This window comes from Eleutherodactylus coqui, chromosome 6 (assembly GCF_035609145.1).
Source record: "Eleutherodactylus coqui strain aEleCoq1 chromosome 6, aEleCoq1.hap1, whole genome shotgun sequence".
NCBI classification, from domain to species: domain Eukaryota; kingdom Metazoa; phylum Chordata; class Amphibia; order Anura; family Eleutherodactylidae; genus Eleutherodactylus; species Eleutherodactylus coqui.
This window is the reverse complement of record NC_089842.1, coordinates 3617171-3634558: the sequence shown is the minus strand read 5'-3', so window position 1 is coordinate 3634558 and position 17388 is coordinate 3617171.

Sequence of the window (17388 nt, the reverse complement as noted above, 5' to 3'; positions counted from 1 at the left end):
GTGGTGCCTCAGAACATCAGAGAGGAAGAGACAGAACAAGTAGGGTTCATGTAGGTCTATAAGCTGCTGCTGCAGATCATCATATGGCTAGGCAAACCTAAGGAGTATCATTACCCCAAGCCTACATGGTGGGCGCACAGGTTCCACATATTTAAGGTCGGCCGTGGTTGGGTACTGGGCATAAAAGGAAATTCTGGCCTGACTCTACACCATAACGCCCCATGAGTGATGATCAGTTGTACACTGCAGTCCCGGGATTGGATTTACTATTACACAAGGCAATTTATCAGAAATGTATAATTTGCAAAACATATTTTTGAGATTTTCCATCAGCAGATTCTGCCGTTACTTCATCAAAAGAGACCTTTTTGGCTAACTGCGCCTTGATCTACATTTTAGCGCATCTGTCCTTTGTCCTCCACGCTGCTGTTGTGTCTAAAGAAGAGAACTGGAAGCGCAGAGGAGAAAACCGGTGATAAATGCGGATCTGGTGTCATCCGTCACTTGGCGGCTTATTCTGGAAGCGGGCGCGCTTTAACTCTTTGCTTACTGAACTGATTTATTGTGACTGATACGACTTCCCTTCTGTTCTCACAGACACATCCGCACGCAGCGCGGCGCCGTGGTCCGCACACGCGGGAAGCCGTGAATTATGGCGCCGCTCGTGACCACAGTTTTTCTAGGAAGCTCAATGTCCAAAGATTTACTGCTCTTTGTTAAATGTTTGTAAAACCGCATTCGTCCTCCTTCACTCTCTTTTACGTCTTTCTGGGCCGAGTTCGCCTAATGGTTAAACCGCCCGACCGCGTCCATTCTGTGCCGCCACGCACTATTTCTGTGGAGTAATACGAGTTGCGAACGCCGGGCTGCTGCTGCTGCACGTTGCAAGAAAGTCTAGTTAAACCTTTTATCCTGCAGTATTGATCCAACGGAAGCAAAAATATCCTCTATGGAGCAGAAGCTAATTGTCCTCATCGCAGGGATGATAGATTTCCTATTCCTGCTTCCAATATGGCAGACTGAACAGCTCTCCCGGCCGCGGCCCCGCCCCCAGCGCCTCTTACTGATTAGTGCAGCAAAGACATCAAGAAGCTAATTGTAAAATAATTTAATGAATCAACCATCACAATCCCCTGGGACATAGAGAGCAATAATCTCACGCAGGGGCCCTGTAGCAAAACACAGAATTGGGCCCAATCCCCCCCCCCCCGCCAAAAAAAATTAAAAAATACTATATAACTTGGTGGCTCGGCTCTGGGATACCACAAATTCATACAGTCACCACATAAATGACCAGCTCTGCCCAGTGATGGTGATTACAGCGCTGTGATCACAGGTGACGTCTCCTCTAATTGGTAATCTCAATTTTCATGTTTGTTCTTTATCGGGGCCCAGACCACCATGAAGCCTTCCTCCAAGTGTGATTTTCACACCAGTCCGCTGCTATTCCCAAGGAACCTCTGCGGCCTCGTAGTGCTGGCATCGCTCCGGTAGCCCCCCATAGTACTGATGTAGCCCTCGTGTCTCTCCTGTAGCCCCCAATAGTACTGTTGTCTCTCTGGTGTCCTTCCTGTACCCATAGTACTGATGTCCCCTGGTGTCCCTTCTGCACCCCTCCCCCATAGTACTGATGTCCCCTGGCGTCCCTCCTGTAGCCCCCCCCCCCCCCATAGTACTGATGTCCCCTGGTGTCCCTTCTGCACCCCTCCCCCATAGTACTGATGTCCCCTGGCGTCCCTCCTGTAGCCCCCCCATAGTACTGATGTCCGCCTGGCATCCCTCCTGTAGCCCCCCATAGTACTGATGGCTCTCTAGCGTCCCTCTTCAAGCCCCTCATAGTACTGATGTCCCCTTGGCGTCCCTCCTGTAGCCCCCCATAGTACTGATGTCCCCCTGGATTCCTCCTGTAGCCCCCCATAGTGCTGATTTACCCCTGGCGTCCCTCCTGTAGCCCCCCATAGTACTGATGTCCCCCTGGCGTCCCTCCTGTAGCCCCCCATAGTACTGATGTCCCCCTGGATTCCTCCTGTAGCCCCCCATAGTGCTGATTTACCCCTGGCGTCCCTCCTGTAGCCCCCCATAGTACTGATGTCCCCCTGGCGTCCCTCCTGTAGCTCCCCGTAGTACTAATGTTCCCCTGGCATCCCTCCTGTAGCCCTCCATAGTGATGATGTAACCTTGGCATCCCTCCTGTAGCCCCGGATAGTACTGATGTCCCCCTGGCGTCCCTCCTGTAGCCCCCAATAGTACTCATGTCCCTCCTGTAGCGCCTCATAGTACTGATGTCCCCTTGGCATCTCTCCTGTAGCCCCCAATAGTACTGATGTCCCCCTGGCGTCCCTCTTGTAGCCCCTCCATAGTACTGATGTCCCTCCTGTAGCCCCCCATAGTACTGATGTCCCCCTGGCGTCACTCCTGTAGCCCACCCTTAGTACTGATGTCCCCCTGGTGTCCCTCCCGTAGCCCCCAATAGTACTGATGTCCCCCTGGCATCCCTCCTGTAGCCCCCCATAGTACTGATGTCCCCCTGGCGTCTCTCCTGTAGCTCCCCCATAGTACTAATGTCCCCCTGGTGTCCCTGCTGTAGCCCACCAATGTACTGATGTGCCTTCTGTAGCCCCCCATAGCACTGATGTTCCCCTGGCGTCTCTCCTGTAGCCCCCCATAGTACTGATGTCCCCTTAGCGTCCCTTCGGTAGCCCCGCATAGGACTGATGTCCCCCTGGTGTCCCTCCTGTAGCCCCCCATAGTACTGATGTTCCTCCTGTAGCCCCTCATAGTACTGATGTCCCCCTGGCATCCCTCCTGTAACCCCCCATAGTACTGATGTCCCCTCTGGTGTCCTTTCTGTAGCCCTCCATAGTAGTAATGTCCCCCTGGCGTCCCTCCTGCAGCCCCCCCCCCCATAGTACTGCTGTCCCCTTTGTGTCCCTTCTGTAGCCCCCAATAGTACTGATGTCCCCTTGGTGCCCCTCATGTAGCCCCCAATAATACTGATGTCCCTCTTGTAGAACCAATAGTACTGATGTCCCCCTAGCATCCTGCCTTAGCCACCCATAGCACTGATGTCCCTCTGGCGTCCCTCCTGTAGCCCCCCATAGTACTAATGTCTCTCTTGCGTCCCTCCTGTAGCCCCCCATAGTACTAATGTCTCTCTTGCGTCCCTCCTGTAGCCCTCCATAGTACTGATGTCCCCCTGGCGTCCCTCCTGAAGTCCTGCATAGTACTGATGTTTCTTCTGGCATCCCTCCTGTAGCCCCCCCCCCCCCCCCCCCCCGTAGTACTGATGTCCCCCCGGTGTCCCTCCTTTAGCCCTCCATAGTACTAATATACCGTGTTTCCCTGAAAGTAAGACAGTGTCTTACTTTCTTTTTATCCCCAAAAGCCCCACTATGTCTTACTTTCGGGGTATGTCTTATATTGGAGTGACAATATAAGACACTCCAATACTGGAGTGACAAGTGCAGGGGACGGCGCGGTGACGCCGGCAGTGACAAGTGCAGGGGACGGCGCGGTGACGTATGGAGAGGGGGGCGGCGCTCATTTGGATCAGACAAAGGCCGCCTGCACACGAGCGGAAATCCCGCCGCGGGATTTCCCGCGGGATTTCCGCCGCTGAAAGTTTGCATAGGAGTGCATTAAAATACGCACTGCTATGCAGACGGCCGCGGTTTGGCCGCGCGAAATCTCGCGCGGCAAACAAACCGCGGCATGTCCTAATTTTCTGCGGGGCACGCACTCACTCGGCCGCCGGCTCCGGTCTGCGCATGCGCCGGCTGAGCGGCAGCCGGCACATGAAAGAGTCGGGGCCGCCAGGTGCGGGTGAGTACGCGCTCGTCCCTGCAGGCGCTCGGGTCGGATCGCGCGGCGAGAATTCTCGCTGCCGGATCCGACCCGCTCGTCTGCAGGCGGCCAAAGGCGGCAGACGCGGTGACGTATGGAGGGGGGGACGGCGCGGAAGTGGGCAGGAGGCGGCGCTCATTAAGATCAGAGGGAGGTGGCAGACATGGCGACGTATGGAGAGGGGGACGGTGCGGACGTGGGCAGGAGGCGGCGCGCAGCTAGATGAGAGGGAGGCGGCAATACCCCCGTGTTTCCCCGAAAGTAAGACATATGTCTTACTTTCGGGGTACGGCTTACATTGGCCGACCCCCCTGAAACCCCCGATACGTCTTACAATCGGGGGTGTCTTACTATCGGGGAAACACGGTATCCCCCTGGCGTCCCTTTTGTAGCCCCCCTAGACTGTAGCTCCTCCCCCTCCCTGCGTTTACACAGAATGTTATCGTTCAGAACATTTTTTAAACGAGCAAAACTGACTGCTAATCCTTCCGTTCAGCAGCATGTGACGGCTGAGCGACGGGGATCGTGCATTTCTCCTACACCCCTGAGAGTCAGCCGACATATAAGTCGGGGCTCATGCGGTTTAACTCCTAAAATACCTGACACTTTTAGGGATTTTACCCAGACATCGAACACACAGCTCCGCTACATCCATCCTGATCCCCACACATCACACACACAGCTCCACTACATCTATCCTGATCCTTAGACATCACACACATGGCTCTACTACATGATCCTGATCACCACACATCACACACACACAGCTCTGCTGCGTCCATCCTGACCCCCAAACATCATACACACAGCTCTGCTACATCCATCCTGATCCGCACACACATCACACACACAGCTCTGCTACATCCATCCTGACCCCCAAACATCACACACAGCTCCACTACATCCATCCTGATCCCCACACATCACACACAGCTCCACTACATCCATCCTGATCCCCACACATCACACACACAGCTTCGCTGCATCCATCCTGACTCCCAAACATCATGCACACTGCTCTGCTACATCCATCATGATCCCCACACAGCTCTGCTACATCCATCCTGACCTCTAAACATCACACACAGCTCCACTACATCCATTCTGAACCCCAAACCTCACACACACAGCTCTGCTACATCCATCCTGACCCCCAAACATCACACACACAGCTCTGCTACATCCATCCTGACCCACACAACTCCAACACACACACACACACACACACAGAACAGAGCAAAGTCCTGCATCCACTGATCTCCCCTATGGTCATATGATCTCTGACTCCTCCCACACAGGGTATCCCATGGCGGGACATCACCACAGGTCCTGGAAGTTGCCAACTCTGCAGGTCTGTATGTTCCCTCGTGTCAGTACTAGGGGGCAGTGCAGGCTCTGTAAGGGACTTCTGGCAGACTGGGCTGTACGGAGAAGCTTCTCTGCGACCAGTCAGTCACACGTGGTCCCGGGTAGAGCGCACACAGGGAGGCCGGCAGGCGCTGCTTCTCCTGCAGCAGCTCTAATAGTAACTCCTCTACCTCCCGCCTCTACCAGAGCTGACTGGCTGAGCTGTCACCACCCTCACTGACAGCACCTGGGGGCAGCCGCCCCTGCCCCTGCTACACCACTAAGCCAGCAGTCACATGATCATCAGGTCGAGCGCTATGTAGCCTGCAAGAGAGAAGCAGAAGAGGTTAAAAATCCCTTCTGCCCTCTTCTCCGGGTCCTTGGCTGCGACTAAAGACCTCTTTAGACGCAGCAATTTTCGCTCAAAACTTGCTCAAAGCCATCTTTTGAGCGATAATCGTTGTTTCTAACTGCACTGACATCCTGCAGTCTTCGTTAAGCATGCTGAAAGATCAATGATCAGTTATCAGCGGGATACAGCTGATACTATTGTTTCAGCTGTATCCCGCTTTCTGAACACAGGCGGGGTATGAAGAACACAGCGGTCCAGATGTTATTCATCCCCCGCTCGGAGCGCTCGGCTATATAACAGCCGGGAACAGCTGGATGTAAAAGATGAAGCCCCTGCAGACTGTTTGGGCCATCTGGAAGAATGATTGTCCGGAGAAGATGGCGGGCGCTACCATGAGTCCTTGTCATGTCAACAGTAAAGCACCCTGAGACCCTTCATGGGTGGAGGTCTTCTCATCCCAGGGAGCGGCTCACTCACAGCCGAAGACCACCGCCATGAATAAAGAATGGGATCTAAACCTCATCCAAGAGCAAAGTCTCCCAACCCTCCGGGAGCATCTGGTGATGAACAATGCTTCCTCCAGCATGATGGAGCCACGTGTCACAAGGCAGAAGGGGTAACTAAGTGGCTCGGGGAACAAAACATTGATATTTTGGGTCCGTGGCCAGGAAACTCCCGAGATCTCAACCCCATGGAGAACTTATGATCAATCCTCAAAAAGTGGGCGGACAAACAAAAATACAGAAACTGTGATCAACTCCAAACACGGAATAGGTAGAATGCTGATATCCAGCCTGTCGGGGCGAAGTGCAGAAGTCTTGTAGGGGCAACACTGTAAACATGGGGGCTCGGCCTAAACTTGATGTATTTGTCAAACAAAGTGTAAAAACTTATGAATGCTTCTACTTATACTTCAGTAACCATAGAAACAGACGACTAACAGAGCTAAGACACTGAAGCAGAAAACTATGAAAACCCACATTTTTATCAGCTTCTAAGCTTTTGGCCACAACTGTAACATCCCAGGCAGCGATGAGCAGCGGCGACCGTCACCTCAGCCGGGGGCAGCATACCTCCCAATGTGGAAGCAGTTGTCGGGCCGCGCCGGATGGAAGAGAGAAGCGAAACGTGCAGAATTATGGAGCTGTTAAATAGAAGACCTGGAAACTAGAAGTGACCTCCAGTGATGGCCTCTTCCTTGGAGCTCCCATGTAGGAGCGTACGGGATCTCCTCTGGGAATACCGATACTTGTGGATGGATTATCGTCGTTCTGAAGGCCAAACTGCGCCAAAAAACACATGGCCCAAACCACTAACTCCACCAGCTGCCAGGAAGGGGTCAGCGATTCATGCTGCTTGTGCAAAATTCTGCCCCCCCATCAGCAACAGAAATCTGCATCCATCTGACCAGGAGATGTTTCTCCGCTGCTCAGTGATACAAGTTGTGTGCTCTTTTGCCCGCTGGCAGTGAGACCCCGGCTAGTCTAGCACTGATGACCGGCCTTGGTGGAAGTCGCTCCGATCGCTGGATTTTCGCATCTAATGTGGATTCACACTGAAACTGATCCACGGAAAACTTGTCACGTGATTTTATGCTCCGGGATCACAGGGAGAACTACCGTACAGGGGAGCGCCAATTGTGAGGGCCGGGGCTCTGATAAAGGACCAGGGGTCTGATTAAGGGCTGTGGGCTCTCATAAAGGGGTCAATCCGTGTATATTTTGTGGCCCATCTGAAATTGCATACCTAAAGGACCTGTCTGAGGCTTTGTGGACGGGGATGTTATAATAGATGTCCTGGACGTCGTGATGCAGTCGGAATACATGAGATTTACGGCGGCTGAAATTTTCTCCATCATGAATTTCTTGCACTTGACAAACTAGCAGAGTTTGACCTTCCCAACCAAGATCTCCGGAGAGAGAAAATAACCGTGTTGTCATGCTGGGACCGGAGAAAGAACCTGTTCTGGCAACAAAGTCCTTATTTCTGACTCGCAGAGCATGTATTCATTTCTAGAGGCGACTCGGTGGGTGGCGCTATTGCTGCTCTGTGGCCACGGACCATCTATCTACATGCAGCGTATCTTCTATACTGTGGGCTCTCCTTCTACTCTGGTTACCTACCAAACAAACATCGGACAAAGCCTCAAAGGATAAAGTGGCTCCTTGTGAACTTTTCTCTGGGCTGTACATAAGATGAGACGCTAGCTTGTGATTCCCACGGTGAACCAGACGCTGCAGAGCACAGCGGCACTATACAACCACATAAAGGAAACCGCGGGAACCGGAGCCCCGACTTCAGGATGCTCAGAGGTAACTTCTAGAATCGATGTAAATTCACCCTCTAGACACATCATTACTATCTACACCCAGGGGCGCCCCGAGCCTACATGCTGCCTGAGGCAAAGTGTGAAATGCCACCCCCCCCCCCCAAAAGCCACTCATTATCCCAACTCATATAAAAAGTATTGAATATTGCCTGAAGTGACAGAGTAATAGTGTCTCCAGTATTAATAGCGATCCCCTTGGTGGCCCCAGTAGTAATAATGTCCATGTACAAACTAGATGGTCTACATCGTGGGTCCCACCTTGCAGTTGGACACAGGATCCTGGCAGCTCTCCCGAGCATCCATCGGGATATAAGGAACGGTGGGTACACCTCTGTTACATTGGTTATAAGCCAACCAGGATGTGGAGGTGTTAGTGGAGTTCTCTCCCAGGAGCCCCACTAAGCACCGGGCAAGTCCTGATTTACCCATCTATATTTCCATCAATTTGCCTATTTTGCCAGGTGGAGCGCTGTCCTAACATTACCTAGTAGTACTAATAATCACATTAATCACCCCAGTAGTAATAGTGTTCCCCATAGTTGCCCCAGTAGTAAGTGAACCCCATAAGTGACCCCAGTAGTAATAGTCCCCCCTGCAGTTTATGTCCAGCTGAGCAACAACCCAGAAGTATTCAAGTCAGTGTCCCCATTACTCCCAGTAGCAGTGATGGCTGTAATGTGAGTGTGACCCCCAACGTCTCTGCCCGGCGTCTGCCTGCAGGTCAAGGGTCATACTACAATGGGGATAATGGGGTCAGTCAGTTGAATGCTTGTTGAGTTGCTGCCTGGCCGGCTCAGGTCACCTCACGATAGGGGCACCCATGTGTACCCCACCTCACAGAAAACACCATAGCAGGAAGGTTTTGCCACAACGCTATACAGTTTTCAGGATGTGTTCAGAGAAAACAAGTTGTGCAACCTAAAGCCATTTTGGGCCAATCATGATGAAAGGGGGAAACCAGTCTGTGCAGCTCTCCGGTGACACCACGGCCACAGAAGCGGCTTTGTGTTGGTTTTTGTATCGGGATAAAGAGTAAAGATGCCTCTAAGATACCGATGAGAAGGGTTTCATCCTACAGGTGAGTTTACTGAAGGTGTCATCGTAGAGTGATGGACAGCTGGTTGATCTTTAGTTGTAGAATGACACTCAATGGGATGCCACAACCACGGGTCAAATCTGGAGACTGGTGTCAGTAGAACTGAATGTGCATCATCATAATGAGACTGGAGCCCTGAGATGAGCGTCACAACGCACAGATAGACACATTTGACGTCATTGAGTAGCGGCTCCACAGTCCGCAAATGGCGACACTCTCAGAGTTTATGGATAGAGTCGAATGCTCCAATATCAATGTAGGGGCCCAGAACGTCTATTCCTGGCCCCTCCATAAATGTCATACGTGTCATGTCTTTTGTGTAGATGCACTGTGCAAACTGTCTCCTGTTATGTGTATTGCACAGCTACAGCAAGTGAGGGGTTAATGTCTGCATGTGACTGGGAGATGTCTGCAGATGTATCAATGAATGCCCTGTCATCTGGTATGTTAGAGTCTGTAAGTATGAGTGGTGTGGTAGTGCAGTCCATCATCTTCTGGGTTACTGAGAGAGAGTGCCGGCCACATGGGGGTACCTTCAACTCTCGTGTGGTGAAGAGATGGAGGAAGAGGAGAGCTATCCTGAGGACCCCAAGGCCAGGAACCAGTAGAGAGTGAGGAGAAAGAGAGACTGAGAGAGAGCGTGAGAAAGAAGTCCAAGACCACCGTGCAGAGGAACTGTGTTTCAAGAGTGTCTGTGAAGTGACCCTACCCCTATCCTCCACTGGGAGAGTTCCCCTTCCAGGAGCGGTACCTGACAGATAACGCAGGTGTGCAGGATCAGTGTCATCCTGAGTTTCTTCCCTGACCTCCAACCGTTTGTTCTTACCTGCACTGGTGTGTTCCTGATGTGTGTGACAATTAAGTTTTCAAGTAAAGTTTTGCCCGGCCCTGACCATTCCCAGGGACTGAAGTACTTCAGCCTTACGTTGTGTGTGAATTCTCTTTATTACCGCCAAGGGTCACAAAGCGGATATCAGCTGGCAGCTCTGCAAGGTGTCCACGACCTCCAGACCTCTCTCCAATGGAGGATCTACTGGACATCATTGGACATGGAGTGGTCGCTCTCCAACAGCCTGGTAATGAAGAACTGTGGATGACGGTCAATACCACACGGTCAGCTCCACCCTAGAACAGGATTCCAGCACTCCTTGAATCGCTGCCACGCCACATTAGTGACCGTAACGCCCAACGTGCAGTATTAGGGAAAAAGGCTTACCAGCAGCACATAACTGTACCCAAATCAGGTGTGACTGAGGTCATGCAATATCCACCGAGGAACTTGAACCACCGGTCCCCTTAACAAATCCAAAATAAGAAGAGTGCCAGCATATATGGGTGCAGAATACGTCAGCTCAGCAAGGACCCACAGGGTCGAAACGTAGCTGTTTATCTTTGGCATGGAAGAATAAAGTTGCGTACTATTCTGCACCCATTTATGCTGCCACTCTTCGTCATTTGTATCGCCCAACATGGCACCCCACTAGAGATGAGCGAGCATTGTCCTTAGCGAGTATCTGCCCGCTCGAAAGAAAAGGTTCGGGTGCCGGCGCGGGTGAGCGGAGAGTTGCAGGAGTGAGCAGGGGGGAAAGATGGAAAGAGAGATCTCCCCTCCATTCCCCCCTGCACTCCCCCGCCGCTCCGCGCCCCCCCCCCCCCCCCCGCCGGCACCCGAGCCTTTTCTTCCGAGCGGGCACGTATTCACTAAGGACAATGCTCGCTCATCTCTACACCCCACTATTTACTAATTATCCCGGTTATTGGGGTTCAGGAGATGTGAAATTGGTTGGAATTAAAATCGATTGTTCAGGACTTAATTCTCTGTGTGTTGAGCTTCAGCTCATTCTGAGCATTAGTGGTGACTCCTCTGTGAGGCCGTGTATTGGGGTGACCCTTGTATCGGTGTTATCCTTGTATTGGCGTTATCCTTGTATTGGTGTTATCCTTGTATCGGCGTTATCCTTGTATCGGCGTTATCCTTGTATCGGCGTTATCCTTGTGTTGGCGTTATCCCTGTATTGGCGTTATCCCTGTATTGGCGTTATCCTTGTATTGGCGTTATCCTTGTATCGGCGTTATCCTTGTATCGGCGTTATCCTTGTATCGGCGTTATCCTTGTATCGGCGTTATCCTTGTGTCGGCGTTATCCCTGTATTGGCGTTATCCCTGTATTGGCGTTATCCTTGTATTGGCGTTATCCTTGTATTGGCGTTATCCTTGTATTGGCGTTATCCTTGTATTGGCGTTATCCTTGTATTGGCGTTATCTTTGTATTGGCGTTATCATTGTATTGGCGTTATCCTTGTATCGGCGTTATCCCTGTATCGGCGTTATCCCTGTATCGGCGTTATCCCTGTATTGGCGTTATCCTTGTATTGGCGTTATCTTTGTATCGGCGTTACCCTTGTATTGGTGTTATCCTTGTATTGGCGTTATCCTTGTATCGGCGTTATCCCTGTATCGGCGTTATCCTTGTATCGGCGTTATCCTTGTATCGGCGTTATCCTTGTATCAGCGTTATCCTTGTATCGGCGTTATCCTTGTATTGGCGTTATCCTTGTATTGGCGTTATCCTTGTATTGGCGTTACCCCTGTATTGACGTTATCCTTGTATTGGCGTTATCCCTGTATCGGCGTTATCCTTGTATTGGCGTTATCCTTGTATTGGCGTTATCTTTGTATCGGCGTTATCTTTGTATCGGCGTTACCCTTGTATCGGCGTTACCCTTGTATCGGCGTTATCCCTGTATCGGCGTTATCCTTGTATCGGCGTTATCCTTGTATTGGCGTTATCCTTGTATTGGCGTTATCCCTGTATTAGCGTTATCCCTGTGTTGGCGTTATCCTTGTATCGGCGTTATCCCTGTATTGGCGTTATCCCTGTATTAGCGTTATCCCTGTATTGGCGTTATCCTTGTATTGGCGTTATCCTTGTATCGGCGTTATCCCTGTATTGGCGTTATACTTGTACTGTCGTTATCCTTGTATTGGTGTTATCCTTGTATCGGCGTTATCCTTGTATCGGCGTTATCCTTGTATCGGCGTTATCCTTGTATTGGGGTTATCCCTGTATTGGCGTTATCCCTGTATTGGCGTTATCCTTGTATTGGCGTTATCCCTGTATTGGCGTTATCCTTGTGTCGGCGTTATCCCTGTATTGGCGTTATCCTTGTATTGGCGTTATCCCTGTATCGGTGTTATCCCTGTATTGGCGTTATCCCTGTATTGGGGTTATCCCTGTATTGGCGTTATCCTTGTATTGGCGTTATCCCTGTATTGGCGTTATCCCTGTATTGGCGTTATCCCTGTATCGGCGTTATCCCTGTATTGGCGTTATCCTTGTATCGGCATTATCCTTGTATCGGCGTTATCCCTGTATCGGCGTTATCCCTGTATCGGCGTTATCCTTGTATCGGCGTTATCCTTGTAATGGCGTTATCCTTGTATTGGTGTTATCCTTGTATCGGCGTTATCCCTGTATTGGCGTTATCCTTGTATTGGTGTTATCCTTGTATTGGCGTTATCCTTGTATTGGTGTTATCCCTGTATTGGCGTTATCCCTGTATTGGCGTTATCCTTGTATTGGTGTTATCCCTGTATTGGCGTTATCCTTGTATTGGCGTTATCCCTGTATTGGCGTTATCCCTGTATTGGCGTTATCCCTGTATTGGCGTTATCCTTGTATCAGCATTATCCTTGTATCGGCGTTATCCCTGTATCGGCGTTATCCCTGTATCGGCGTTATCCTTGTATCGGTGTTATCCTTGTATTGGTGTTATCCTTGTATTGGTGTTATCCTTGTATTGGTGTTATCCTTGTATTGGCGTTATCCTTGTACTGTCGTTATCCTTGTATCGGCGTTATCCCTGTATCGGCGTTATCCCTGTATCGGCGTTATCCCTGTATCGGCGTTATCCTTGTATCGGTGTTATCCTTGTATTGGTGTTATCCTTGTATTGGCGTTATCCTTGTATTGGCGTTATCCTTGTATTGGTGTTATCCTTGTATTGGCGTTATCCCTGTATTGGCGTTATCCCTGTATTAGCGTTATCCCTGTATTGGCGTTATCCTTGTATTGGCGTTATCCTTGTATCGGCGTTATCCTTGTATTGGCGTTATCCTTGTATTGGCGTTATCCTTGTATTGGCGTTATCCTTGTATTGGCGTTATCCCTGTATTGGCGTTATCCTTGTACTGTCGTTATCCTTGTATTGGGGTTATCCCTGTATTGGCGTTATCCTTGAATTGGCGTTATCCTTGTGTCGGCGTTATCCCTGTATTGGCGTTATCCTTGTATTGGCGTTATCCCTGTATTGGCGTTATCCCTGTATCGGCGTTATCCCTGTATCGGCGTTATCCCTGTATCGGCGTTATCCCTGTATCGGCGTTATCCCTGTATCGGCGTTATCCCTGTATCGGCGTTATCCCTGTATCGGCGTTATCCTTGTATCGGCGTTATCCTTGTATTGGCGTTATCCTTGTATTGGCGTTATCCTTGTATTGGCGCTATCCTTGTATTGGCGTTATCCTTGTATTGGTGTTATCCCTGTATCGGCGTTATCCTTGTATTGGTGTTATCCTTGTATTGGCGTTAACCCTGTATTGGCGTTATCCCTGTATCGGTGTTATCCCTGTATCGGCGTTATCCTTGTATTAGCGTTATCCTTGTATTGGCGTTATCCCTGTATCGGCGTTATCCTTGTATCGGCGTTATCCTTGTATTGGTGTTATCCTTGTATTGGTGTTATCCTTGTATTGGCGTTATCCTTGTATTGGCGCTATCCTTGTATTAGCGTTATCCTTGTATCGGCGTTATCCTTGTATTGGTGTTATCCTTGTATTGGCGTTATCCTTGTATTGGCGTTATCCTTGTATCGGCGTTATCCTTGTATCGGCGTTATCCTTGTATCGGTGTTATCCTTGTATCGGCGTTATCCTTGTATCGGCGTTATCCTTGTATTGGCGTTATCCCTGTATCGGTGTTATCCTTGTATTGGCGTTATCCTTGTATCGGCGTTATCCCTGTATCGGCGTTATCCTTGTATTGGCGTTATCCCTGTATCGGCGTTATCCTTGTATCGGCGTTATCCTTGTATTGGCGTTATCCCTGTATTGGCGTTATCCTCGTATCGGCGTTATCCTTGTATCGGCGTTATCCTTGTATCAGCGTTATCCCTGTATTCGCGTTATCTTTGTATTGGTGTTATCCTTGTATTGGTGTTATCCTTGTATTAGCGTTATCCTTGTATTAGCGTTATCCTTGTATTGGCGTTATCCTTGTATTAGCGTTATCCTTGTATCGGCGTTATCCTTGTATCGGCGTTATCCCTGTATTAGCGTTATCCCTGTATCGGCGTTATCCCTGTATCGGCGTTATCCTTGTACTGTCGTTATCCTTGTATTGGCGTTATCCCTGTATTGGCGTTATCCTTGTATCGGCGTTATCCCTGTATTGGTGTTATCCTTGTATTGGCGTTATCCCTGTATTGGCGTTATCCCTGTCTCGGCGTTATCCCTGTATTGTCGTTATCCTTGTATTGGCGTTATCCCTGTATTGGCGTTATCCTTGTATTGGCGTTATCCATGTATTGGCGCTATCCTTGTATCGGCGTTATCCCTGTATTGGCGTTATCCTTGTATTGGCGTTATCCTTGTATCGGCGTTATCCTCGTATTGGCGTTATCCCTGTATTGGCGTTATCCTTGTACTGTCGTTATCCTTGTATTGGCGTTATCCCTGTATTGGCGTTATCCTTGTATCGGCGTTATCCCTGTATTGGTGTTATCCTTGTATTGGCGTTATCCCTGTATTGGCGTTATCCCTGTCTCGGCGTTATCCCTGTATTGTCGTTATCCTTGTATTGGCGTTATCCCTGTATTGGCGTTATCCTTGTATTGGCGTTATCCATGTATTGGCGCTATCCTTGTATCGGCGTTATCCCTGTATTGGCGTTATCCTTGTATTGGCGTTATCCTTGTATCGGCGTTATCCTCGTATTGGCGTTATCCCTGTATTGGCGTTATCCTTGTACTGTCGTTATCCTTGTATTGGCGTTATCCCTGTATTGGCGTTATCCTTGTATCGGCGTTATCCTTGTATCGGCGTTATCCTTGTATCGGCGTTATCCTTGTATCGGGGTTATCCCTGTATTGGCGTTATCCTTGTGTCGGCGTTATCCCTGTATTGGCGTTATCCTTGTATTGGCGTTATCCCTGTATTGGCGTTATCCCTGTATTGGCGTTATCCTTGTATTGGCGTTATCCTTGTATTGGCGTTATCCTTGTATTGGCGTTATCCTTGTATTGGCGTTATCCTTGTATTGGCGTTATCCCTGTATTGGCGTTATCCTTGTATCGGCGTTATCCTTGTATCGGCGTTATCCTTGTATCGGCGTTATCCTTGTATCGGCGTTATCCTTGTATTGGCGTTATCCCTGTATCGGCGTTATCCCTGTATCGGCGTTATCCCTGTATCGGCGTTATCCTTGTATCGGCGTTATCCCTGTATCGGCGTTATCCCTGTATCGGCGTTATCCCTGTATCGGCGTTATCCCTGTATCGGCGTTATCCTTGTATCGGCGTTATCCTTGTATCGGCGTTATCCCTGTATCGGCGTTATCCTTGTATTGGCGTTATCCCTGTATTGGCGTTATCCTCGTATTGGCGTTATCCTTGTATTGGCGTTATCCTTGTATCGGCGTTATCCCTGTATCGGCGTTATCCTTGTATTGGCGTTATCCTTGTATTGGCGTTATCCTTGTATTGGCGTTATCCCTGTATTGGCGTTATCCTTGTATCGGCGTTATCCTTGTATCGGCGTTATCCCTGTATTGGCGTTATCCTTGTATCGGCGTTATCCTTGTATTGGCGTTATCCTTGTATCGGTGTTATCCTTGTATCGGCGTTATCCTTGTATCGGCGTTATCCCTGTATTGGCGTTATCCTTGTATCGGCGTTATCCTTGTATCGGCGTTATCCTTGTATCGGCGTTATCCTTGTATCGGCGTTATCCTTGTATTGGCGTTATCCTTGTATTGGTGTTATCCTTGTATCTGCGTTATCCTTGTATTGGCGTTATCCTTGTATCGGCGTTATCCTTGTATTGGCGTTATCCTTGTATCTACGTTATCCTTGTATTGGCGTTATCCTTGTATCGGCGTTATCCCTGTATCGGTGTTATCCTTGTATCGGCGTTATCCTTGTATCGGCGTTATCCTTGTATTGGTGTTATCCTTGTATCTGCGTTATCCTTGTATCGGCGTTATCCCTGTATCGGTGTTATCCTTGTATCGGTGTTATCCTTGTATTGGCGTTATCCTTGTATTGGCGTTATCCTTGTATTGGTGTTATCCTTGTATCGGCGTTATCCTTGTGTTGGCGTTATCTTTGTATTGGCGTTATCCTTGTATTGACGTTATCCTTGTATCGGCGTTGTCCCTGTATCGGCGTTATCCTTGTATCTGCGTTATCATTGTGTTGGTGTTATCCTTGTATCGGCGTTATCCATGTATTGGCGCTATCCTTGTTTTGGCGTTATCCCTGTATCGGCGTTATCCCTGTATCGGCGTTATCCTTGTATCGGCGTTATCCTTGTATCGGCGTTATCCTTGTATTGGGGTTATCCCTGTATTGGCGTTATCCTTGTGTCGGCGTTATCCCTGTATTGGCGTTATCCTTGTATTGGCGTTATCCCTGTATTGGCGTTATCCTTGTATTGGCGTTATCCTTGTATCGGCGTTATCCTTGTATCGGCGTTATCCTTGTATTGGCGTTATCCTTGTATTGGCGTTATCCCTGTATCGGCGTTATCCTTGTATTGGCGTTATCCTTGTGTTAGCGTTATCCTTGTATTGGCGTTATCCCTGTATCGGCGTTATCCTTGTATCGGCGTTATCCTTGTATCGGCGTTATCCTTGTATCGGCGTTATCCTTGTATTGGCGTTATCCTTGTATTGGCGTTATCCCTGTATCGGCGTTATCCCTGTATCGGCGTTATCCCTGTATCGGCGTTATCCCTGTATCGGCGTTATCCCTGTATCGGCGTTATCCTTGTATTAGCGTTATCCTTGTATTGGCGTTATCCTTGTATCGGCGTTATCCTTGTATCGGCGTTATCCCTGTATCGGCGTTATCCTTGTATTGGCGTTATCCCTGTATTGGCGTTATCCTTGTATTGGCGTTATCCTTGCATCGGCGTTATCCCTGTATCGGCGTTATCCTTGTATTGGCGTTATCCTTGTATCGGTGTTATCCTTGTATTGGCGTTATCCTTGTATCGGCGTTATCCCTGTATCGGCGTTATCCCTGTATCGGCGTTATCCTTGTATTGGCGTTATCCTTGTATCGGTGTTATCCTTGTATTGGCGTTATCCCTGTATCGGCGTTATCCCTGTATCGGCGTTATCCCTGTATCGGCGTTATCCTT